The sequence below is a fragment of the Erythrolamprus reginae genome, chromosome 1, assembly GCF_031021105.1.
Source record: "Erythrolamprus reginae isolate rEryReg1 chromosome 1, rEryReg1.hap1, whole genome shotgun sequence".
Taxonomy (NCBI): domain Eukaryota; kingdom Metazoa; phylum Chordata; class Lepidosauria; order Squamata; family Dipsadidae; genus Erythrolamprus; species Erythrolamprus reginae.
Genome location: NC_091950.1, coordinates 414,816,053 through 414,843,510, shown reverse-complemented (window position 1 = coordinate 414,843,510; position 27,458 = coordinate 414,816,053). Strand labels below are relative to the sequence as shown.

General features: G+C 42.9%; 1 protein-coding gene across 1 annotated transcript in view; it reads right to left on the bottom strand.

Moving 5' to 3' along the window:
* Positions 1-27,458, bottom strand: part of DYNLL2 (dynein light chain LC8-type 2) — a 96,217-nt gene that overhangs the window by 42,731 nt on the left and 26,028 nt on the right. The window contains exon 3 of the mRNA XM_070735329.1: positions 1,207-1,517. The gene's annotated coding sequence lies outside the window, so the exon portion shown is untranslated. The remainder of the gene's footprint in view (positions 1-1,206; positions 1,518-27,458) is intronic.

The window sequence follows — 27,458 nt, the reverse complement described above, 5'->3', positions numbered from 1 at the left end:
TGACAGTTGCTGATCAGCTGGAGCTGTGCACGCATCTTCATTTCTGCTGGTGGAACTGTGTTCCCCCCCGTCCTGCCTAATGCCAATAATGAGTTCTAGCCAGGAGCGGAAATTGAGATGTGCATGCATCTCCATGCCCCTAATGCGTGCATGCGCACACCCGCATGAGATTTGGCTTCTGCACATGTGCAGCAAGCAAAATCTCGTGCAAGGATGTGCTTGCATGTGAGATTTTGCCGATATTTGGCGGGCTTTTCTCTTTGGAGAGGGGCGGCATACAAGTCTAATAAATAATAATAATAATAATAATAATAATTATTATTATTATTATTATGTGCACGTGCAGAAGCAAGGAAATTACTGAAAATCAGCAATAGCTCCCGCACACGAGAGCGTCCTCGCATGCTTGCACAGAAGCCAAATCTTGCACCAACGGATGTGCGCACGCATGATAGACATACGCGTGGGCGCAACGATCCTGGAGAGCGTACCAGTAGCGGCCAGTAATTGGAACCCTCGCCTGTTCTGCTCATTAATAATCAGAGTCCTTCTTTCCAATCAGCCTCCATTTTCTTTCCATCATCTACCCATCTTCTGGCTTGGAACCAAACTGGATTTTTCTTCCCTCACTTCTCTATTAAAAGAGTTACTCTGTGGAGAAGAAATATTCAGGCCCAGTTCCAAGCTGGGAGAAAGGCAAAAAATTGGAGGCTGATTGAAAAGATGGTTTAGTGATGAAGCAGAACCACAGGGAATTGATGGTGGGGAGTTATACTAGGGTGGGTTCTAACTTACCTCGCTGTTGGTTTGCTTCCTCCTGTGCCGTGGCAAAAAATAACCCCCCAAAAATATATCAGAAAACAAGATGGCGACTGCATGCACACTCATCCTTTTATGAAAGAAAGAAAAAAAGATGAGAGAGAGAGAAAGAAAGAAAGAAAAAAAGAAAGAAAGAAAGCAAGAAAAAGAAAGGCTGCTGTCACTTACAATTTTTAAAAAATTTAATAGTGGTCTATGAACAAACGGCAAAAATGTATGATGTATGTAATACTGGAAGGTATATATATGTTGTATTTGTGAAGGTGGAGAAAAATAAAAAACTTTTGGAAAGGAAGGAAGGAAAGAAAGAAAAAGAAAGAAAAAAAGAAAGAAAGGAAGGAAGGAAGAAACGAAGGAAGAAAGAAAAGCTTTTCTGCAATGTCTTACCTCACTGAGATGGTGCCTTTTTGGGTCCAAATGGCCCAAGAGGGAAATCCTCATTTGGATGGCATTCTTGAGTTTTCAGCAGTAAATCAGGGCTACGGCAATCCCTGGATCCAGCCTGCCCATCAGTTAATTGGTTCTCTGGAAAGCCTACGATTCAGCTGGAAATGGGTCATTCCTCCATTTCATTTACTGCCGATGTTGGGTATGTATAGTCGAAGGAAGAGAAGATCCGAGGTGACATGAGTCTTCCAATATTTGAGTGGCTGCTACAAAGAAGAGATGAGGGGGGTCCCAGCTTTTATCCAAAGCACCTGAAGGCAGGAGAAGAATTAACAGATGGAATGGAATGGAACAGAACTGAACTGAACAGAACTCTTTGTTGGCCAAACATGATTGGCCACATAAGAAATTTGTATTTGGTGCATGCGTTCTCAGTGTACATTAAAGATGTTCTGTCTGGGTCCCCCCAGACGCCAACACCAACCAAAAAGAGTAGCCAGATACACTGGTAAAAAGCAAAGGCAGTTTATATAATTGAAAGCAAACACAGGTAACAAAAACTGTTCTTACAGACAGGAACACTATGAAGCTTCACAGGTTTCACGAAGGCCAGGCAATAAAACAGGATTCTTGCTGGCAAAAACAACGCTGGAGATAATAAAACCCACGCCTCCCCCAAGTCTTCCAGACTTCTAGGCCACAAGCCAAGATCAGAGACGCCAAGAATCGAAGCAAGGTCACAGGACTCCCAGCTGATAACTCTCCACAAGGCTGTAAGGGCGGGCCTGCCTTTTCAACCCTGCTGAGGAGAACCACACCCAAACCCAACTGTTGCCAATTCAGGGATGGAAATACCTTTCTAATTGGCCCCATCTTTGAGCTGCACGTCGCTGCCTCATGTCTATTATAGCCTGTGCGTCTTCATCCAATGAATCCAGGCTACTAGCTGGGGAGAGGCCCCCCCCGGGGGGTCTCAGGCTGCTCTCCCTCCTCCTCATCCTGACGTTCCTCTCCCCCGTCTGCCTGGCCCTCCCCCTCCTGTTCACTGTCCTCCTCCTCTGGGCATGGATCCGGCAGAGCTCCAGCCGGTCCCTGAATCACAACAAAAGAAAAGATATGTTCGTCAAGAATCATAAGGTACAACACTTAACGATAGTCCGGGTACATATAAGTAATCCAAACATATTAAGAACCAGTCAAATATAAATTGTAAGTATACAAGCAGCAAAGTTACAGTCATATAGTCATTTGTGGGAGGAGATGGGTGATGGGAATGATGAGAAGATGAATATAGTGCAGCCTTAGTAAATAGTTTGATAGTGTTGAGGGAATTATTTGTTTAGTAGAGTGATGGCATTCGGGAAAAACCTGTTATTGTGTCTAATTGTCTTGGTGCGCAGTGCTCTATAGTGTCGTTTTGAGGGTAGGAGTTGAGACAGTTTGCGTCCGGGATGCGAGGGGTCAGTAAATATTTTCCCCGCCCTCTTTTTGACTCGTGCAGTGTACAGGTCCTCAATGGAAGGCAGATTGGCAGCAATTGTTTTTTCTGCAGTTCTGATTCTCCTCTTAAGTCTGTGTCGGTCTTGTTGGGTTGGAGAACCGAACCAGACAGTGATAGAGGTGCAGATGACAGACTCAATGATTCCTGTATCAGCAGGAAATGTATCAGCAGCTCTTTGGGCAGTTTGAGCTCTCTGAGTTGGCGCATAAAGAACATTCTTTGTTGTGCTTTTTTGATGACATTTTTGATATGAGGCGTCCATTTTAGATCTTGCAATATGGTCGAACCTAGAAATTTGAAGTTTTTTATTTTTTATTTATTTATTTAGTCCAATACATAATACACATTGAAGAGAATAGATATGTAATAATATAATAGAAACACAGAAGTCTGTTGGCAGAAAAAGACCTCATGGTCCATCTAGTCTGCCCTTATACTATTTTCTGTATTTTATCTTAGGATGGATATATGTTTATCCCAGGCATGTTTAAATTCAGTTACTGTGGATTTATCTACCACGTCTGCTGGAAGTTTGTTCCAAGGATCTACTACTCTTTCAGTAAAATAATATTTTCTCATGTTGCTTTTGATCTTTCCCCCAACTAACTTCAGATTGTGTCCCCTTGTTCTTGTGTTCACTTTCCTATTAAAAACACTTCCCTCCTGGACCTTATTTAACCCTTTAACATATTTAAATGTTTCAATCATGTCCCTTTTCCTTCTGTCCCCCAGACTATACAGATTGAGTTCATTAAGTTCATTGAGTTCATAATTAAAGAAAAGAATAGAAGAAAAGATATAAAAGTATAGGTGAACATATTTGAAAGGAAGAAAAGATAAATGAGATAAGGAGAGACAATTGGACAGGGGACGGAAGGCACACTGGTGCACTTATGCACGCCCCAACAGTTCTCTACTGTTGAAACATATCAAGGAGAGACCTAAGCTAGAACTGAGCAACTACCTGCAAGAGGAGAAAAAAGTAAATAGAAGATCAGCTGGGCAGATCGAGAGAACATTTCCTCCCGGATTTACTAGTGTTTTTATGCTTACTTGCAGAAAGATTGGTGTTTCTTTGACTTGATTATGCAAACAGCAGCTTTCCAAAGTGATATTTCCTCTGCCTGCAGTGCATACCTCATTTGGAGCCAAGCTCACCCACTATCTAAAATAGAAATAGATGAAATGGCTCCTACAGATACCTCCTGTCAGGCTCTCTGCCCATCTGACCTTTTTATGGGATTATTTTAATTTTACCAAGAGGAAAGCTGGCATAGCAGAAGGTAAAAAAAAGCACCATCAAACATGGTCTGCATTTCCAAGAATGAAGATTTCACAGGGACACCCCCTGCTCTTTATTTTTTGGGGGGGGGGGGGTAGCAGATGTAATGAAGGTATCTGAAGTCCAGGCCTGATTGGAATGGTGCCTATCTGCCTGAAAAACATAAGGAAAATCAAATTGGGATAGAAGGGAGTAGGAGGAAAAATAGGAGCGATCTCATCAATTTGATGTGTCTTTGTAAACAGCTATCGTTTTATTTGTTCCTTCTATTTATTTATAACCCATATATATAATTCAAGGCTGTGAACATAGTTAATATTCCTCCTGCCATCATTCATCCCCCCCCCCAAAAACCCCCCTTATCAATACTGTGAGGTGGGTTGGACTGAAAAGAAAGGGACTGGCTAAAAGTCATCCAATTGGCTTTCAGGTTTAAGGTGGGATTAGAACTCACAATCTCCTGGTGACTGGCCAAGGTCACCCAGCCAACTTTTATAGCTAAGATAGAACTAACAACAACAACCACAGAGATGTAAGGGACCTTGGAGGTCTTCTAGCCGAACCCTCTGCTTAGGCAGGAAACCCTACACTACTTCAGACAAATGGTTATCCAACACCTTCTTAAAAGCTTCCAGTTTTGGAGCATGGAGAACTTCTGGAGGCAAGCTGTTCCACCGGTTAATTGTTCTAAGTATCAATATTTTTTTCCTAAGTTCTAAGTTACTTCTCTCCTTGTTTAGTTTCCACCCATTGTTCTACCCTCAGAATAGTTTGACTCCTTCTTTGGGGCAACTCCTGAGATATTGGAACACTGCTATCATGTCTCCCCTGGTCCTTCTTTTCATTAAACTAGCCATGCCCAGTTCCTGCAAGCGTTCTTCAGATGTTTCAGCCTCCAGTCCCCTAATCATCTTTGTTGCTCTTCTCTCGATTCTTTCTAGAGTCTCAACATCCTTTTTGCATCATGGCAGATGCAAAACTAGAACTCATCTCTTGGTGATTGTCACAAAGTCCCCACCTAACTGGTTTTCATGACTAAGGTAGAATTAGAACTCATGATCTGGTGACTGCCTGAAGACCACCCAACCAGGTTTTACACCTAAAGCAGAACTAGAACTCACTTTTTTTGAATGATTGGCCCATAGTCATCTATCTGGATTTTATGTCTTAGAGACGATATTAAAACTTACCGCCTCCTGATGATTGGCTTAAAGCTACTAGATGGCTTAATGCCTAATTATGTAGCACATCGCTACAGAGCACTGCACACCAAGACAACTAGACACAAAAACAGTTTTTCCCCGAACGCCATCACTCCACTAAACAAATAATTCCCTCAACACTGTCAAACTTTTTATTAAGTCTGCACTTCTATTTCTACTAGTTTTTTCTCATCATTCCTATCACCTATAGGACTGTATGACTGTAACTTGTTGCTTGTATCTTTAAGATTTTTATTAATATTGTTTCTTCATTGCTTATTTGACCCCTATGACAATCTTTAAGTGTTGTACCTCATGATTCTTGACAAATGTATCTTTTTCTTTTATGTACACTGAGAACATATGCACCAAGACAAATTCCTTGTGTGTTCAATCACACTTGGCCAATAAAGAATTCTATTCTGTTCTCAAACTCACAGTCTCCCAGTTTTTAGCCGGAGAGCCACTAGCCCAACTGTGGATGTTTTACTGTGGTATTTTCCTACTGCTTTTGGTATAAGCCCTACCGGTGTAGCCCATCTATTAATATTAAGATAAGACAAAAGTCCAAAGGTTTGTCTTACTCAGTTGGTCACTTGAGCCTGTTTGAGGCAAGCTGTCCCCTTTGGTCGCTATTAGCAGTGATGGACTCCTACGGGTACGATCAGGTACGCAGAACTGGTAGAAAATTTTTGAATTTTTTCCCTTCTGGGCTCTGAGTATGTTTTTCTATCACAGTAAATGTGGTTGAATGTGTATAATTTTAGAAGAGCTGTGCATGCGTGTGTGTGTGTGTACATACACATATAGTTTATATAGTAGATAATGTATATTTTTGTGTACCTGTGTGTAATATGTATTATATACATAGAAGGAAATAGTATATTTTGGATGTTCAGTGATAGCAAATAGATAGGGAAATTGTATCTCTTTGAAGCAGTAATGGGCAGCCAAAATTTTTACTGCCACACTGTGGATGTGGCTTATTTTATTTATTTATTGGATTTGTATGCCGCCCCTCGGGGTGGCTAACAACAATGATAAAAACAGCATGTAACAACCCAATAATAAAACAACTAAAAACCCTTATTATAAAACCAAACATACACACAAACATACCATGCATAACTTGTAATGGCCTAGGGGGAAGAGCTATCTCAACTCCCCCATGCCTGGCGGTATAAGTGAGTCTTGAGTAGTTTACGAAAGACAGGGAGGGTGGGGGCAGTTCTAATCTCCGGGGGGAGTTGGTTCCAGAGGGCCGGGGCCGCCACAGAGAAGGCTCTTCCCCTGGGGCCCACGCTTATTTTATGGGTGTGGCTTAATGATCATCATCGTTCAAGTGAACTGTTAAGTCCTCGACTTACAACTTTATCAGTGTCGCTCACTGGGGTGACAATTTGCTTCGCGTTTCCCGCACTCTCCTTTCTGGGTCACACCTCCCACCTCAAGCTGGGTAGCTAGGCGAATGGGTGCTGCCAGAAGCATAAATGCTGCCAGCGCCGCTTCCACCCACGCCTTCTGCTTGAATCGCATGTGGGAGGTGGCCGCGTGAGGCTGGAGGGGAGCCGGGCAGGAGAGAGGGAAGCTCGTCCGAGGCCAGGAAGGAGGAAAGAGGAAAAAAGCAAGGAGCCCAGATGCAGCAGCAGCAGCAGAGAAAAAAAGGAGAGCCGAGCCAAAACCATTAATCCAGGAAGTGACAGCCGCCGATCAGCTGGAGCTGCGCACGCATCTTCATTTCCACGGGTGGAACTGCGTTCCATCCTGTCCTGCCTGCTGCCCACCCCTGCTTTGAAGCGAGGAGAGGCCAGGCACCCTAACCCTAACCCAAACCCTTGATGTGAGTGACATCAATTTGGCCACCTTTAAGCCAGTCACATGACCTTTAAGCCACCCCTGGTCACATGATAGTCAAGCCACTCCCGCTTGGTCACATGGCCAGCAAGCCACACCCATAAAATAAACCACGCCCACAATGGGGTAATAAAAGAAAATTGTAGCCCTTCACTGGCTATGAGCCTTGGTGGCGCAGTGGTTAGCGTACACTACTACAAGCTGCTTCTGCTGACTGCTGGCTATAGTTCACCAGTTCAAATCTCACCAGCCTCAAGGTGGACTCAGTTTTCCATCTTTCCGAGGACCCAGATTGTTGGGGGCAATATGCTGACTCTGTAAATTGCTTAGAGATGGCTGTAAAGCACTGTGAAGCTCTATATAAGCCTAAGTGCTATGGCTATTGCAGCTATGGGAGAATCAGAGCTGGCTCTCTGGGCCCCACTTTCTCCCATCTTTAAAGAATGCTTTCAGGGCAGAAACAGCTCTCTAATTCTTGAAAAGTGAAATTGGCCAGAAGTGGGGGGGGGGGGGTGAGGAATCCCCTCTATCCCTTTTACACAGCGTGAGCACAAATGCCATGATTAACAAGGACTGGGAATGGAGCAAGACCTTCAATTTCCCTTCGGCAGCCTTGCATGGCTCAGCTCTCCTCTGCCTTAAGAGGTTCTAGGAAAAGCTTCCAAGGGGATTGAGAGAAATAGCTGACGCATGGCCGATCGGTCATTTCATCCCATGTGCTGACGATGCATGGAAGGCAGTCAGTGGGCTGGAGATGGCCAGATCAGCTATATCTGGTCAGCAACAACATCGCAAAAAAAAAAAAAGGCTTCAAGAATTGTTAACCTAATCCTACGTAGCTTCTTTTCCGGTAATATCACTCTACTAACCAAGCATACAAAACCTTCGCCAGATCAATCCTTGAATACAGGCAGGGTTAGGCAGCACGGGGGATGGCGTGGAACGCTGTTCCACCGGCGGACATGTGCATGCGAGACTCAGCTTCTGCACATGAAAGACCTAGACAGACTAACACAGTGGGCCCACACCAACAAAATGATGTTTAACATCGACAAGAGCAAAGTCCTTCACCTAGGCAGAAAAAACCCTGGACATACATACAACCTGGGAGAAGCCCCTCTTAGCAGTAGCGACTGCGAAAGAGACCTCGGAGTCTTGGTGGACAATCAACTAAACATGAGCCAACAATGTGCAGCAGCAGCTAAAAAAGCCAACACAATCCTAAGCTGCATCAACAGGGGAATACACTCCAAGACCATGGAAGTCTTAATACCACTCTACTACGCCCTGGTCCGACCACACCTGGAGTACTGTATACAGTTCTGGTCACCACAGTTCAAAAGAGACAGTGAAACTCTGAAGAGCAACCAAGATGATTAAGGGATTGGAAACCAAGACTTACGAAGAGAGACTGAGGGAACTGGGCATGGATAGCCTAGAGAAAAGGAGGGCCAGAGCAGACATGATAGCAGTCTACAAGTATACGAGGGGATGTCACAGAGAGGAGGGGATCACTTTATTCTTCAGGGCACCAGAGGGCCGGACGAGGAACAACGGCTGGAAGCTGACCAAGGAGAGATTCAACATGGAGATAAGGAGGAACTTCCTGACGGTCAGAGCGATCAACCAATGGAACAACCTACCAGCGGACGTTGTGAACTCTGACACTCTGGACATTTTTAAGAGAAGATTGAACTGCCACTTGACTGGTGTACTATAGGGTTCCTGCTTGAGCAGGGGGTTGAACTCGATGGCCTTCATGGTCCCTTTCAACTCTAACAATAAATAAATAAATGAATGAATGAATAAATAAACATGTGACGCAGCCGAATCTCACCACGCCATCCAGGAAGGAGAGAAGCTTGTCGGGAAACAATGTCACTCCTGCTTTGCCTGCTTGCCAGAGTCTCCCTGATGAGCTGCTGTCCTTCCTGGTAAGCGGGCGAAGCAGGAACAACGTCGTCTCCCTGACAAGCTGCTCTCCTTCCTGCAGGATTTTTTTTCCTTCTGGTGGCTCCTGGGAGAGGGACTAACCGGGGTGCCTCTGCCAATGCAGCCAGCCGGCAGCCACGGGGCTAGGTCCTGCACACCGGCGGCGGTGATCCATCCTGTCCAGGAGTTGCCAGCGGGAAAAAATCCTTTCCTTCCTACAGGATTTCTTCCCGCTGGCGGCTCCCAGGTGGGCTGGACCGCCGCCGCCGCGCAGGACCCAGCCCTGTAGCTGCTGGCTGGCTGCATTGACAGAGGCGCCCTGGTTAGTCCCGCTCCCGAGCCACCAGAAGGAAGAAATCTGGGACTCCCGGCCAGGACAGCTTCGGCCCATGACTCTGCACATGCTCAGGAAATTGAAGGGTGGGCATGTGCCCCCTTCCCCCCTGCCGAGCATTCCAGTAGGGCCGCGAATGGCTGCCCTTTACTGAATACAACTCATCTGTCTGGAACCCACACTACATTTCGGACATAAATACATTGGAAAACATCCAGAGATACTTTATGAGAAGAGTCCTCCACTCGCAACAGTATCCCATACGCAACCACATTTGAAATCCTAGCCTTGGAGCTTTGTCGCCTTAAATACAACCTAAGCATAGCTCATAAAATTATCTGCTACAATGTCCTTCCTGTCCACGGCTACTTCAGCTTCAACCACAACAATACACATGCAACGTAAACTGCTCCAAACTTGACTGTAGAAAATATGAGTTCAGCAACCAAGTTTTTAATGCATGGAACTCACTACCGGACTCTGTTGTTTCATCACCAAACCCCCAAAACTTTACCATTAGACCATTCACTGTTGACCTCACCCGATTCCTAAGAGGTCAGTAAAGAGCGTGCATAAGTGCGCCAGCGTGCCTAACGTCCCTGTCCTAAGTTTCTCTCTTATTTGTACCAACATTGTATATATAAAGAGTGTTATTTCTTTGTACACCACCCATACGTACTTGACAAAAATAAATAAATAAGAATAAATAAATATTGTAGAAATAGGCTCGGTTGCAGGAATTATGTACGTCTACTCTAGTGAAAAGAAGGACCTGGGGTGGCATGTTAGCAGCATTCAAATGTTTGAGAGGCTGCCACAAAGAAGAGGGAGTCAAGCTACAGAGGGCCTTAAAGCACTATGAAGCGGCATAGAAGTCTAAGTGATGTTGCTTGCTTTTGCTATTTGCAAGCTTCCCAGCAGAGTTGCGACAAGCAAACTCAACTGAGAAAGCTGGATTTGCTTAATGACTGTGATTCACCTAATAGTTGCAGTGATTCCTTGGCAAAACAGGTTGCAAAATTGGATGTGACATGCTTAACAACTCTCTTATTTATTTTTTTAAATGTTTATGCCTCCCATTGTCAGAGTTGCGTTTAGGAGCCGCCCGCCCAGAAGTAGAAAGGATATCAGACACTGGAGAGGTTTCGGAATGAAGACACTACAGGAGAAAATATTTAGAAGACTTTTACTTCTTGTTCTTAGTATCAAAACTATGCTCTCTATTCTACATTACAGAAAACCAAACTATTTTACTACACCAGTGTTTTTCAACCAGTGTGCCGCAAGACATGGTCAGGTGTGCCGCAAAGAAGGAAGCTCAGGTTCCAGTCTTGCAAAATTTTGCTGAAAAGGAGAGAGGGGGAGAGAGAGAGAAAGAAAGAGAGAGAAAGAAAACAAGAGAGAAAGAAAGCAAGAAAGAAAGAGAGTGAGAAAGAGAAAGAAAGCGAGAGAGAAAGAGAAAGAGAGAGGAGAGGAAGGGAGAGAGAGAGAGAAATGAGAGCAAAAAGGGGAGAAGAAAAGGGAATTGAGAAAATAATTGAGGCAGAGAATGAGAGGAAAGAGAGAAACAAAAGAGAGAGAGAAATGACTCTTGATTTAAAGCATATGATAAAAAGCACCCAAAGAATAAGAGAGAAAAAAACCCTAGCCCTCACCTGTTTTGGGAAATGGTTCAAGAGTGTGTACACACACACACACACACGCAAGGGGGGAGGAGACAGGGATGGAAAAAGAGAGGAGAGTGTCTTAGAATGTCAGTTTGGTGGGTGGTGTGCCCCAGGATTTTGTAAATGTAAAAAATGTGCCGCGGCTGAAAAAAAGGTTGAAAATCACTGTACTAGACGACTCTACCACTACTAACACAACAAATCACCACTGACCACAAACCACAAGCCACACCCATGCAAAGGTGCACTACAGTATATACATATCTTGACCAATCAGGTTGTAGCACATTGTGCTGATCTACCATGACTGAGCATTCCTTTAAGTTTACACTGAGTACAAACCTTTTCACGATAACTGGAATATTAATCTCAGGTACTAATCCTGACACCCATCTCCTTGATATGTCAAACAAAATTTCTGGTCCCAATTGTAAGCCAAGGACTATCAATCCAATGTCTCTCCCCCTCCCCACCCATTGTTTTTCCTGCCTTTCCCCCCCCCTTTTTTCTTTTTTAGCACATGGTTTTATGTGTTCAGATTTGGGAGGTTCTATCTTCTCCTTTGCAAATACAGGTGGTCCTTGAATTACAACAGTTAGTTTAGTGCAGTGATAGGCTCCTATGGGTACGGTCAGCTATGCAGAACCAGTAGAAAATTTTTGAATTTTTTTCTTTTTTCCCCCTTCTGGGCTCTGGGTATATTTTTCCTATTTCAGTAAATGAGGTTGAATGTGTATAATTTTAGAAAAGCTTTGCATCATCATCATCATCATCATCATCATTATTTGTATGCCGCCCCTCTCCGCATGTATATGTGTGTACATACACATAGAGTTTATATAGTAGATAATGTATATTTTTGTGTGCCTGTGTAATATGTATGTACACATAGGGCATATATACATAGAATTAAATAGTATATTTTGGATGTTCAGTAATAGTAAATAGATAGGAAATTGTATCTCTTTGAGGTGAGGAGAGGCCAGGCACCCAAACCTAAACCCTTGACATGAGTGACGTGAAGTTGGCCACCTTTAAACCAGTCACATGACCTTTAAGCCACCACCACCCAGTCACATGATCAAGCCACTCCCACCTGGTCACATGGCCAGCAAGCCACACCCACAAATAAGCCATGCCTACAATGTGGTGGTAAAAGGTTTTGCAGCCCTTCACTGGTTTAGTGACTGTTACAACAGCAGTTGTAAAAAGTGACTCATGACCATTTTTTTACATTCATGACCGTTACAGCATCCCCATGATCACCTGATCAAAATTCAGATGCTTGGCAACTGGTTCATATTTATGACGGTTGCAGTGTCCCGGAGTTACATGATTCCCCCTTTTGTGACCTTCTGACCAGCAAAGTCAATGGGGAAACCAGATTCACAACCATGTTACTAATTTAATAACTGCTTCGCTTGTGGCAAGATAGGTCATGTAATGGGGCAAAATTCATGTCAATATTTTCCTTAGCCATAGACATTTTGGGCTCAATTGTGGTCATAAGTCGAGGACTACCTGCGATGTCCTGAATTTCCGATTTCTCAAATAACCAACTAAAGTCTAAAATAGAAGCAGTGACGTCCTGGGTCAAAAGTGCTGCTGTCAGTCAGGGAATTTATTTATTTTATTTATTTATTTTGTCCAATACACAATGAGGGTTTTAGTGGGTATATATATATTTGTTTTCGTAGATTTTCACGGGTATATGTATGTAGATTGTTTTGAGTTCGGGTTTTGCCCCGTGTAATATTTTGAGTGTCTATGCGACGTTTTGGTGAAATCACACTCACCATCATCAGGCTGAAGTTATAAGCTTCGTGCTGCTGTAAATATATATATTTACAGCAGCACGAAGCTTATAACTTCAGCCTGATGATGGTGAATGTGATTTCACCGAAACGTCGCATAGACACTCAAAGTATTACACGGGGCAAAACCCGAACTCAAAATAATCTACATACATACATACATACATACATACATACATACATACATATATATACACATAGTAAAATACATGATGAAGGTAAAAAAGGAGATACTCATAGTAAAATATATCTAAGAAAGAATAGAAAAGAAGATATAGTAATAGAACATATCAATGAAAGAATAGAAGAAGAGATATAGGAATGGAAGAAAGGTATAGGAGATATGAGGCTGCTGGGATGGTTTGTCATCAGGATTCTGCTCTGCTCCAAAAAAACAAAAAAAGTCTCTTTCAAAGCAGTATGGAGTCCTTGATGAGGGAACAGTGCGGTTGGGAGTCTTAGAAGCCGTGTCATCACCACTCTGAAGGAACAATGGAGGCCTGCAAAGCTGAAACTTGGGAGGCCTTTGGCTAAAAACGGCTGTGTTTTAAGCCTGCCGTCTCCCCCAACCTTGGAATGTCATTAAAAAGTTTTTAAAGGTTCTAAATTAAAATTTTCCCCTCACCGTCTTACTACTAAAGGTTACAACAATGTAAAGAATAATAAAATCTCTTTTATCTAAATTTAATCTTATATCATACACCTAATTAAAAATTCTCTCTATCTATATCTTTAGTAAAAGAAACTATTCATAATATGTCACCTACATCGTAAAATAAAGTTCTATATGTTTAAATCCAAACAATAAGTAAAGTTTGTGTTATATCATTATATAGTGCTACCACCATTTCTCATCTTTGCCATCTGGCTTGCAAAGCTTGAATCAAATTCTCTTGTTTCAATTTTTCCAAAATTATCCAATTACTAATGCATACATAATGTATCTCTTAATTTTCTATCCAATCAAAAAATTTCCCCAAAATTTTATACTTGGAGAGATAAGACCCTCCATTAAGCGAGTACTGATGAGAAAATAAAAGTTTGTTTATGATTGATTTTAAGCATTGTTGTGTTTATAACTATATATTGTTTTATTTCATGTTGGAGAAAAATAAAAAATCTTATACCGAAAAATTAAAACGGAAGGAGGAGATGCCTTAATTAAGGATGCCACGTCCTTAATGCGATATGAAAATGTGCCCTGAATACAGGGAGTTCATTTAGTGAATGAGACAATAATCATCTTCATTTGGACACAAACTCTTTCAACTCCTACCCTCAAAAAGTCGCTACAGAGCACTGCACACCAAGACAACTAGACACAAGAACAGTTTTTTCCCAAACGCCATCACTCTGCTAAACAAATAATTCCCTCAACACTGTCAGACTTTTTTCTATTTCTACTAGTTTTTCTCATCATTCCTTATCATCCTTTTCCTCCCACTTAGGACTGTATGACTGTAACTTGTTGCTTGTGTCTTAGATTTTTATAAATATTGATTGTTTCTTCATTGCTTATTTGACCCCTATGACAATCATTAAGTGTTGTACTACATGATTCTTGACAAATGTATCTTTTTCTTTTATGCACCAAAGACAAATTCCTTGTGTGTCCAATCACAATTGGCCAATAAAGTATTCTATTCTATTCTAGTCCATTCCATTTAATAACCCCACAATCTCTTGCAGCAGTATTGGAGAGGGGCGCCATACAAATCTAATAAATAATAATAATAATAATAATAATTGGGTTGCTACCAGTATGGTAGGCAGGGTTAGGCTGCAAGGGGGACAGCGTGGAACGCTGTTCCACCAGCAGAAATGAACCTGCGCACGCAGCTTCGTCACAGCCGGCGAGATTCAGCTTTTGCGCATGTGCAGCAGCTGAATTTCACCTGCTCCACCCAGGAAGAAGCTCATCGGGGAGACGTCGCCGCTCCTGCTTCGCCTGCTTGCCAGAGTCTCCCCGATGAGCTGCTGTCCTTCCTGGCAAGTAGGTGAAGCGGGAGCCACATCATCTCCCCAACAAGCTGTTCTCCTTCCTGCAGGATTTTTTCCTTCTGGTGGCTTCCGGGTGGGATGGATCGCCGCCACCGCGCAGGACCCAGCCCCGTGGCTGGCTGTGTCCGCAAAGGCGCCCCGTTTAGTCCTGCACGGGAGCTGCCAAATGGAAGAAATCTGGGACTAACCGGCGTGCCTTTGCAGATGAAGCCAGCCATGGGCCTGGGTCCTGTGCGGTGGTCGGAGCTGCTAGTGGGAAGAAACCTGCTGCCGCCGCTGCGCAGGACCCAGCCTTGTGGTTGGCTTCATCGGCAAAGGCGCCCCAGTTAGTCCCAGATTTCTTCCTTCTGGCAGCTCCCAGGCAGGACTAAATGGGGCGCCTTTGCCGATGCAGCCAGCCACAGGGAGGGGTCCTGCTCGGCAACAGTGGCGGGGCGTCCATCCCAGCTGGGAACCACCAGAAGGAATAAATCCTGCAGGAAGGAAAGGATTTCTTCCCACTGGCAGCTAGTATAGGTAGCATATAATAAACTTGAAGTGCTTTGCACTCAAGTCCTGTTGCTAGTTACCTGTGTTTTACCTGTGTATCTCATCCTTTTGAACACCTGTGGTTGCTTTCTTCCACAGAGAAGTCCTCACTTAACAACTGCCTGTTTAAAAACCATTACAACATCATTCAAAAAAGCCACTTTATAACCCAGTCTTCACACTTATAGGTAGTGATTAACTTAACGTCCGTAATAAAGCCTGCCCATTGTGGTCATCATTCCTGAAAGTTATAAAACAGGTCATTCACATGACGGACCCAGTTTTGTGACCATTTTGCAGTGGTTGTTAAGCGAATGGCACAGTCATTTAAAAAAAAACCAAACCAATGGTTTGCTGTGAGCCTGCTTTGCTAAAAACTAGAAGTAAATGTCCTTTTTCTGCAAAACCTTTGTAAAATGCGGTCATGTTAACGGTATGATTCAGTTAACAAACATAGCAAAAACGGTTGTGACATTTTTGTGTGTAACAAATGTGGGTAACTCATTTAACAACTGCTTTGCTTAGCCACAGAATTTAATTTGGTTTGATTTGATTGTATGCCACCCAATCCCAATGGGATTTTCTGGTCATGAAGCCTCTAAATCAGCAATGGTGAACCTATGGCACAGGTGCCACAGGTGGCACGTGGAGCCATATCTTTTGACACACGAGCCACTGCCCTAATCTAGCTCCAACATGCAGGTGTGTGCCGGCCAGCTGATCTTTGGCTCACACAGAGGCTCTTGGAGGGTATTTTTGGCTTCCAGAGAGCCTCCGGGGGGATGGGAGAGGGTATTTTCACACTCCCCTGGCTGTTGGGCCAACAAGAAGCCTACTGGGCCCACCAGAAGTTGGGAAACAGGCCGTTTCCAGCCTCCAGAGAGCCTCTGGGTGGTGGAGGGGAGCTGTTTTCACCCTCCACAGGCATTTAATTATGGGTATGACCAGTTGCACATGCGTGATAGGACGCATGCACACTCTTTTGGCACCCGAGGGAAAAAAGGTTCGACATCACTGCTCTAAATCAGACCTGGGCAAAGTGCGGCCTGGGGGCCCGATGCGGCCTGCCCGCTGTCTGTGACCGGCCCGCAGAGGTTGGAAGGAAGGAAGGAGAAACCAAGGAAGGAAGGAAGGAAGGAAAGAAATGGAGGGAGGAAAGAAGGAAGGAAGGAGAAATGGAGGGAAGAAAGAAGGAGAAATGGAGGGAGGAAGAAGGAGAAATGGAGGAAGGAAGGAGAAATTCTCTTTCCATGTCCTTTTGCAAAAGTCCGATAAATGCTCATTTTTTAAATTGTTAATTGGTTTCATTGGCCTTTCCAATTTAAATTTAAATCAAACCCCACCACCCCACCTCTCAGGGGGAAAAGTGGGGAGGAGGAAGAAAAGGAATCCAAAGATACTTTCAGGCAAAGTCTCCACAATGTTTTCTCAACTGACAATGTAGGTCAGTTGAAAAGAGGCACTTGAAAGGAATATTTGGAAAGAGAAGTAAAGAACTGCCCAAAAGCAGAAATAAAAGGCAGAGAAAATCAGAGAGACAGAAGCTTCTCTCCATTTGGAGAAGGAAGGAAGGAAGGAGAAATGGAGGGAACAAGGAAGGAAAGAAGGAAGGGGTGGGCAATTAAATTAAAATTATAATATATAATTATATATATAATATATATATAATATAATATGATATATAATTATAATTTATAATTATAATATAATTAACTCAGCTCTACCCAATAATATACAGTATTGGGTAGAACTGAGTTAATTATATTAATCCGGCCCTCTAAAACCATCCCAATTTCTCATGTGGCCCCCTGGCAAAATTAATTGCCCACCCCTGCTCTAAATGGTAGCCACCCAAGGTCCTTTGAAGCCACCTGGAGTGGTTTGCCAAGATGGGTGGCTATAGAAATCCATCCAATACATACATACTTTCTTGTTTTAATTTTAACACAACTGTGTTCTTATTCACGCTTCTTCTCCCAGAACTCCTGCAGTTCACCAGGTTCAAGTTGCACCGTGATAGTTTTGCCTTCCAGGGAAAGCATTCACACCCATCGCTGGTGTTGAACAACTGAAGTGAGAGTAAAGAGCCAGAGGCATCTGAGCAAAAGCTGGTTAAAAAACCTCTGCGTTATGATGGGCGTATTTCCTTTTAGCAAGTTTGGATGTGTTAAGGCTCCAGAGAGGTGTAGAATGTGCTTGGCATCATTCAGTCATCGGGGATTTATTTTTCACTTTTCATTTAATTCCCCTGAATAAATTAAGGGAGTGAAGGGATCGCACAGGTGTTCCCTCTCCTGTCATTTCAGTTTACAGGTGGTTTTGGCCAAGTATGAGATAGGCCTCCTGCATAATTACAATCAGATTTGTCATGAATGAAACAAGCTAAAGTCAACCACAGCCCAATCAGGGAATCATCAAGTTCACTCCCCAGTCCCCACCACACTGACAGGCCAAACCACTTGTAGGTAACGTGAGAAAAATTTTTACTCCCTCACTAGCACTGATTATGTTATCTAGTTTGGTAATGAAACGTCTACACCAAAGCAGACAAGGAACTACCACTGTGATGTGAAACTACAGAGACACAAACAAGCTAACAGTCAATAGCAGCCCAATCAATGAACAAACGAGAACACTCCCATCAAATACGACATGCGAAGCCACTTCTATATAAACAGACAGCTAACCTCACTCTTGTCTAACACTGATAATGTTGCCTAGTTGGGGCATGAAATGTCTTCAAGAAAGCAAGCTCAGAAAACACTAAGGACCCCATAATTCACCTCCTCCACCTCCACCACCATAGAAACTTAGAAGATTGACGGCAGAAAAAGACTAGTCTGCCCTTATACTATTTCCTGTATTTTATCTTAGGGTGGATATATATTTATCCCAGGCATGTTTAAATTCAGTTACTGTGGATTGACCAACCACATCTGCTGGAAGTTTGTTCCAAGCATCTACTACTCTTTCAGTAAAATAATATTTTTTCACGTTGCTTCTGATCTTTCCCCCCAAACTCAGATTGTGCCCCCCTTATTCTTGTGTTCACTTTCCTATTAAAAACACTTCCTGATAATAATAATTTATTAGATTTGTATGCCGCCCCTCTCCGAAGACTCGGAGCGGATAAGTTTTATGCTTAAGACCTTCCACCATTTTTGTTGCCTGTCTTTGGACCCATTCAATTTTATCAATATCTTTTTGTAGGTGAGGTCTCCAGAACTGGACACAGTATTCCAAATGTGGTCTTGCCAGCGCTCTATGCAGCGGGACCACAATCTCCCTCTTCCTGTTTGTTATCACCACCACCACCACCATCCCTTCTAGCATGGATGATGTTACCTAGTTGAGTCATGAAATTTCTGCAAGAATGCAACCAAGCTCAGAGCACTAAGGACCCCACACTTCAATCCTCAGCTACGAATATGCTTTCTTATTGGACATACCCATATAAGACCAGAGCACCTTTGATTGTGTTCTGGGATAATAGTGGAGTCTGTTAGATCTATCATCCAATCATAGCCAATTTAAAGAAACTCTGGTTCTAATTTGGAAAGGAACCAGGTTCAGAGAAGCCAGGTCCTTTAATTTACTGATTGGGATGTGCCTGTTTCTTCAATGCCTGTAATCAAGTCCTCAGATGCAACCAACTCCCTATTACGGTATGCCTTTTTCTACTGCTGTTGATTCTGCTTTGTTTTCTTCATGTCGATCCTTTAATTTCACAACTGTGCTATTTTGAAGTGCATCCCACATTAGAGAGACTGTGTTATTCATTTTAAAATGTGCTAAAGCTCTCTGAAATAAAAATATTTTCAAAAAAGAGAAGCACATGTTTCTCAACCAATTTTAACTCCAGTTTCTAAACATACTTTCCCTCAAAATGTGTATTGATTAAGGCATCTTTATACATACTGAGCTGAGAAATGGCGAGGGTTTTTCAGAAGCATGTTAAAAGACCACCTAGATTTGATTGGAGACATTAACCCAGGATACAAGCAGCTCAGACAGGGAATTGCAAATCCTGAATTCTTTCATTAATTAACATAGGAAAAAATATCTATCTTTTTAAAAATCTCTGACAGAATTATTACTGTGCTATTCATCCTGTGCTGTTCTGGCAGTACTGTAATACAAAAATAACAATTGTTATAACAGCCAAACAAATTAATAATTAAGGCTTACTGGGAACATATCTTAACTGCATGTCTCTAAAAACAAGTTTTTCTTTCTTTTTTAAAAAAGTAATTTTTATTGAATATATATGTTCTGTCGGGCTCTCTGATAGGAGCCTCCCGAAAATTCAAGGGTACAAATTTCAGACACACACACGTTTGAAAATTCAAAACAATGCTCTTTATCACAAAATTCAAAATAAACTAAGCACTCTTTTTGTATTGCAAAGAGCACTCTTCCTAAAACAACTGGGTAGTCTGTACAATTTCCCTTAAGCAGTCATTAAGTATTTAGCTAGCAGCTGTGAAGAAACTTCACACCTTCTTCTTCCAATGAAGTAAGACACACAAACACACACGTCGCTCTGCTTTGTTTTCCAAGGCGTGAAAAAGCAACAAAGTCCAGAAAACACAGGATTCCTGACGAACTCCGATCAGATACTCTTCCACAACGGCCAAACCCACATGCTGCTATTTATAGCATCAGCCCTAATTACTGAAGCCCCACCCAAACACAGTTGACCTCAATTATTTCCTGTAATATGTTCTTACTTGGTCTCTTCTACACATAATTCTGCGCTTGCGTGGGTCCAAAATGTCATCATCTGAATCAAGGGAAGATAAGGGAGATTGACTGCCTGGGCTGTGTGCCAAGCCCTCCTCTGCCGAGTCACTCCCACCTTCTTCATCCGAGGAAACTAAACTCTGAACTGATTCTGTCGGCAATAACACAGCCCTCTGACATGTTGAATTTCCCCCTGCATCCCCATTCCCTGGGGCAGGAGCTGGGCCAGAGCCAACCACAATAATATATATTAAAAACACAACAAAAAAACATGTAAACAAACACGTACACATATACAGATTAAATATTTTCAAGTGGCTCAGCATCCTTATTTTAACATTATTGTCCATATACTATAACAGTGATGGCGAATCTTTGTTCCCTCGGGTGCCAAGAGTGTGGCCGCATGCTTTTGCACATGCCTAAGTGCCAACACCCATAATTCAATGCCTGGGGAGGGTGAAAAGAAGCTTCCCCAGCCCCCGAGAGGCCTTCTGGAGCAGGGGTGGGCAATTAATTTTGCCATGAGGCCGCATGAGAAATTGGGATGGTTTTAGAGGGCCGGACTAATATAATTAACTCAGTTCTACTCAATAGTGTAAAGACCCCAGACCCTGGCTTGACATAAACACCCAGACCCACTCTACAGAACCCTAATTGTTTGTTTTACGGCAACACAGTGCACCAAAGTCACTGCGCTGGAGTGTTTGCATGGGGACACAATCTGAAGTTAGTTGGGGGAAAGATCAAAAGCAACATGAGAAAATATTATTTTACTGAAAGAGTAGTAGATCCTTGGAACAAACTTCCAGAAGACGTGGTAGATAAATCCACAGTAACTGAATTTAAACATGCCCGGGATAAACATATATCCATCCTAAGATAAAATACAGAAAATAGTATAAGGGCATACTAGATGGACCATGAGGTCTTTTTCTGCCGTCAGACTTCTGTGTTTCTATGTTTCTGTGCTTGGCGGCTCTTGGTAGGTCGGGGTCCGCTCCAGTGCAAGGATGAAAGAATGTTAAATGTTGTATGTCTTGTCTTGTCCTACATTTTAAAAAATTAATAAAAAATTTTTTTTTAAAAGAAAGAGCTCACCGCATCTGCCGGGACTCCTCCGGTTCCTGCTTTCCTCATGATTCATCAGGAAAGCAGGAACCGGAGGAGTCCCGGCAGACGCGGTGAGCCCTTTCATCCTCACACTGGAGCGGACCCCGACTTTCGTGGACCGGTCACAGATAGCGGGCAGGCCGGATGTGGGCCCCGGGCCGCCCCTTGCCTATGTCAGTTCTGGAGGCTGGAAATGGCCTGTTTCCCAACTTCTAATGAGTCCAGTAGGTTCATTTTTCGCACTCCCCGGGGATGGGGGAGGGCATTTTTACCCTACTCCATCCTCCTCTATACCTCCGGAAGCCAAAAACGCCCTCCCAGAGCCTCTGTGCAAGCCAAAAATCAACTGCCTGATTTTTGCTACACATGCACATTGAACTAAGCTAGGGCAATGATTCACATGCCAACAGGTATGGTTCTGCATGCCACCTGTGGCACCCGTGCCATAGGTTCGCCATCCCTGGTCTTGGATCTGTTTCTTGGAACCCTGACAGCCAGCTGGTGACTTTGGGCACCAAAGACACTTTCTCAGCCCAACTCCTTTCACAGAGTCGTCGTGAGGAAAATAGAAGGATGAACTGCAATTAGGTATGTTTACTGCCTTGGGTTGCTTATAAAAAAGTAATAAGATGGATTAAAAATGTGATAATAATGAAATCTCTTCTTTCAAAATCACCCTTCCCAGATCCTGCACAGCTTCACTGCAAATATTTTGGAGGGCATCCCCAATAAATACATTAAATGATTTTTATTTATTTTTATTAAATGATTAGGGGACTGGAGGCTAAAACATATGAAGAACGGCTGCAGGAACTGGGCATGGCTAGTTTAATGAAAAGAAGGACCAGGGGGGACATGATAGCAGCCTTCCAATATCTCAGGGGTTGCCCCAAAGGAGTCAACCTATTCTCCAAAGCACCTGAGGGTAGAACAAGGAGCAGTAGGTGGAAACTAATCAAGGAGAGAAGTAACTTAGAACTAAGGATAAATTTCCTGACAGTCAGAACAGATAATCAGTGGAACAGCTTGCCTCCAGAAGTTGTGAATGCCCCAACACTGGAAGTTTTTAAAGTAGATGTTGGATAACCATCTGTCTGAAGTAGTGTAGGGTTTCCTTCTTAAGCAGGGGGTTGGACTAGAAGACCTCCAAGATCCCTTCCAACTGTTGTTATTATTATAAAATACAGAGATACAAATAGAGATAGAGATAGGTAGATAGATAGATAGAGGGGGAGAGAGAGAGATTCAGACCTTATCCATATGTATCTGGGTCACATGCTTTGTGTAATTTAATTTTTTTACAGTTGTTTTTTTTTTGCAAGTGTCTTCTGGACTCCTGCCTTTGTACAAAAGCTATAAATAAAACATTGATCCCGAAAGCATCCAGATTGCTCATCTTCAGCAGCAGAGAGGAAACATACTGAAATATCCTCACTACGGGCATCGGGGAGATGGAAACACTCATTAAATATGCTTAACAGGAGATTTATTAGGAAAATCAAAAATTGTTTGGGTGATAAGACATTCCAGGACAAGTGGGAGAACATGTCCTCTTCTCCGTGTCATCGTGTTTACATAACATGTTGACCTGAGGATTTTATCCATTGTTTATTGAATTGACCGAATTTCCTGGATTTGCATGACACAATCAACTGTTGAATAACCACACAACACAGAACAGTTTGCTGAAAAGTGGCTGAACTACCCTGCGGATTAATGACTGTGGATGTGATGTACCAGTGCCTGGAAGCTGCAAGGATGTCGACGGGGGCCAACAGGCTGAGGCTCAACTCAGACAAGACCGAGTGGCTGTGGACATTTCCTCCTAAGGACTCTTCGATCTGTCCGTTCATTGTTCTGGGGGGGTGGAGGGGGGAAACATTGTCCCCCTCAGATAGGGTCCGCAATTTGGGTGTCCTCCTGGATCCACAGCTGAGTTTTGACCATCATCTTTTCGTTATGGCCAGAGGGACCTTTGGCCAGGATTGCCTGGTTCACCAGTTGCGGCCCTATTTGGACCAGGAGGCTCTCTGCACAGTCACTCAGGCCCTCATCACTCCCTGTCTTGATTGTTGCAATGCACTCTACATGGGGCTACCCTTAAAAAGTGTCCAGAATGCAGCTGCGAGAGCTGTCATGGATGTACTTTGGTACACCCATATAACACCTGTGCTCCGCAAGCTGCACTGGCTGCCAATTAGTTTCCGGTCCCAATTCAAGGTGTTGGTTATTACCTATATGGCTCAGGGCCAGACTATTTACGGGACCCTCTTGCTGCCTACCTCCCAGAGACCAATAAGAGCTCAGAGTTAGCCTCCTAAGGGGCCTGTTGACGAAGCAATGCAGGTTGGCAGAACCACAGGGAGGGCCTTCTCGGTGGCTGCCCCAGCTCTATGGAACCAAGTGCCTGACATCCCACCCTGCTGGCCTTTCCTAAGGCCACAAAGACCTGGCTTTGCCGGCAGGCCTGGGGCCCATAAATTTCCATCTCTGATGGCCAACTGTATGAATGGTGTGTATGTACAGTATATGATTGTGACTGTCCTTTTTATAACCTTTTTCATTGGGTTTTACTTTTAGATAATGTTTTAGTCTTAGATAATGTTTGACTTCTTTCGTTTTGTATCTATTTGTCTATTTATATTGTTGTTGTAATAAATAAAATAAAAAATAAATAAAATAAATATTTATGCTGAAATTCTCTGTGTTTGGTTACCTTTTTCTGTAGGCTAACAGATCTTCACAAAAAGGTTCCCTCTCTTAGATCTGGGAACGAAATCTCCAAACTTCTTCTTTTTTAATTTCACACCCTTATCAGTTGTGGTAAAACTGTTTTTATGGGAAAACCGGTTCTCCTCATACCTAACAATAATCACAGCATTGCCAGAGATGCATGATCAAAATTCAGGCACTTGGCAACTGGCATCTATCCCCAATGGTGGAAGGATCCTGGGATCATGTGATCACAAGGTGTGACCTTCCCAGCTTGCTTCAGACAAGCAAAATCAATGAGGAAAGCTAAATTTCTTAACAGCTGTGTGATTCAGTTAACAACTTTAGTGATTTTACATAACAATTGAGAATGACTTACTTAACAACAGCTTTGGTTAACAATGGAAATTTGTGGTTGTAAGTTGAGGACTATATTTATAAACTGTATACAAGGGGTTGTGGTTGGCTCACAGCCAGGCCCTCTGGCAACGGACTTTGAGCCTGATGAACTGGGGCCCTCTGGGCACGGTCAGCCTGTGTGGCTGTGTGGCTGGCGGAGAAGTCAGAGAGTGAGCCAGAGGAAGAGGGAGAGTCTGGGTGTGAGGAGTCTGCAGAGATTATAGAACCCCCAACTGGGACTTTCTCAGAATCTGAGGAAGAGGAGATAAGTGACCCAATCCTGAATGTATGTATGGGTAAGAAGGATGCAGGGGAGGCAGGAGCAATTAAGGAAGCTCAGAAAGAGGAAATGAGCACAGCTGTGCATAGTCTGCACTCCTTGAGAGTATATAAGGGGAAGAGTTTGGAGGGTGCTCTTTGCAAGAAGCCAACGTTCATGCCCCCAAAGGAGAAGAGTTTGTAAAGAGTGTTTTGGCCTGACAAACCTGAATACTGTACTGGATATTTATAGGGTTAATAATATTGTGAGTAGACTTTTGGCTGAGAAACGAGTGTGCGTGACTTTATCTTATCAAGTTGGCCTCACACCCGGATTTTGGCAGGGGAAAAGACATTGCTTTGGTTTGCATTTGTGAAGTTTAACAAATGTCTCATAAAAAAGAATCTTGTTCTGTTTGAAACCTGTGTGTGTGAGTTTTCATTTGGGGCTAATTACCGGCCGGCTGCCATGCAAGGTAGTCCTTGAATTACAACCATTTATTTAATGGCTGTTTGAAGTTACAACATAGCCTTATGACCATGTTTCATTTATGACCATTGCAGCATCCCAATTAGTCGCATGATCAAAATTTAAATGCTTGGCAAGTGGTTCATATTTATGACCACTGCAGTGTCCTGGGGTCATTTATATTCACCTTTTGCAACCTTCTGACAAGCATTACTAACTTAACCAGTGCAACAATTCACTTAACAACTGTGGCAAGAAAGGTCATAAAATGAGGCAAAACTCACTTATAACTGGACTGCTTGTAATTATCAGTCACCTCTGTGTTTATTTATTTATATTTATTTATTATGTTTGTCAAACAAGTATAGAATTATAGTTTGTATTAACATAAGAAAGTATAAAGAAGTATAAAAAAGGATAATAGGACAGAAGGAGAGGGACGGTAGGCACAATAGTGCGCTTATGCACGCCACTTGCAGACCTCTTAGAAAAGGGGAGAGGTCAACAGTAGATAATTTAAAGTTGAAGATGTTGGGGTTAGGTGAAGAAACAACAGAGTCAGGTAGCGAGTTCCAAGCATTGATCACAAGTCATATTCAGCAATATGACTTGCTGAAGTCATATTTTCTGCAGTCAGGTTTGGAGCAATTTACATTTAGTTTGTATCAATTACGTGCTCTTGTGTTGGTGTTGAAGGTGAAGTAGTCACTAACAGGAAGGACGTTATGGTGTATGATCTTATGAATAACAGTTAAATCAGTTTGGAGGCGACGTAGTTGTAAATTGTCTAGCCGTAGTGTTTGAAGTCTGGAGGAGTAAGGTATGTTTGTCTCGAGAGGAGGAGTGAAGGACTCTTCTTGTGAAGTACTATTTCTGGACTCTCTCAATTGTGTCAATGTCAGTTAGGCGATGTGGGTTCCATATAGGTGAGCTGCATTCAAGTACTGGTCTGACAAATGTTTTGTATGCTCTGGTAAGCAGTTCAATGTTTCTTCCTTTAGAAATGAAAAACTCTGAGAAGCTGAAAATCATTTCAATCCCTCTTAATCCTTATTTTGTTCTCTGCCTGTAAATCCCTAGCTGAGCCTGTTATCTTCATTCTTTCTAAGTTTTGCCCATCTTTTATTTCGGTTTTGGATTTGACAGGATTCCTTCCCCTCTGAGACGCATCTGGAGCTATCAAGAACAGCGTTTCTGACTGTTGTTACAGGCGTGGCTGTTCTGAGATGAGAAGAACCAAAGAGCAAAACCAGTTCTTCCTGTATAGGACTGTATAATACTGACTTTATTATTATTGCCTAAATTGAACTCTGGATTTTTTTCTTCTTCATTCTCTTGGGGTAACTTGAGTCTTCGGAGAGGGGCGGCATATAAATCCAATAAATAATAATAATAATAATAATAATAATAATAATAATAATAATAATAATAATAATAGTATACAGGGTGCGTTCCAAAAGTAATGCAATTTTTAAAAAAAGTAATTTATTGAACAGGTTTGCACAAACACTTAAATTTCTTCAAAGTAGTGTCCTTGGGCCTCTACACATTTTTTCCAGTGACTCTGCCATGACCAGTACGCACCCTGGAAGGTGTCTTCGGGAACGTCTCACAAGGTCTTCGTCACGGCGGATTGGATCTCTTCTAGGGACAAAAAATGGGTTCCTTTCAGGGCTGGGAACAAAAAGAAGTCAGCTGGGGTGACATCAGGACTATTGGGGGGGGGGTGGCAGCGTTGGCACCTGGTGTTTGGCCAGGAACTCACACTCATAGCGCATTGTGGCAAGGCACGTTTTTCGTCCATAGAAGAGATCCAATCAGCTGTGATGAAGATCTTGCGAGAGATCCCCGAAGACACCTTCCAACGCGCATACTGGTCATGGCAGAGTCACTGGAAAAAATGTGTAGAGGCCCAAGGACAGTACTTTGAAGAATTTTAAGTGTTTGTGCAAATCTGTTCAATAAATTACTTTTAAAAAAAATAATTGCATTACTTTTGGAACGCACCCTGTATATCTCCTGGTTTGCTGCAGGAATATCCTTGGAGGGGTCAAAAATGTGAAGTTGGGAACGGAGCTCCAATTATATGACATTGTGACATTTGTAATCCCTTCTTTAGAAGACGTTTGTCTGGTCACATCTGCCAAGAAGCAGCACTGTGTTTTCCCGCTGCTTTGAGGTGGGAAGTACATGAAAGCTGAAATCTAAGTTCACGAATTAGCTAAGGATTGATAAAACCTTTCAGAAATATCCGAGTGCAGGCTCTGGCCACAAAATGTCAGAAAGGTGGTTGGTATTACTACTTATAGCCGTTTGTTTAGTGACTGTTGGAAATGAAAGTGGCACTGGTTCCATCTGGTAGGGTTAGCGGCACGCTCCGGGTTCCATCAATGAAACAATGCCATCTGTCTAGGTCAGTGAAGGGCTGCAAAACATTTTACTA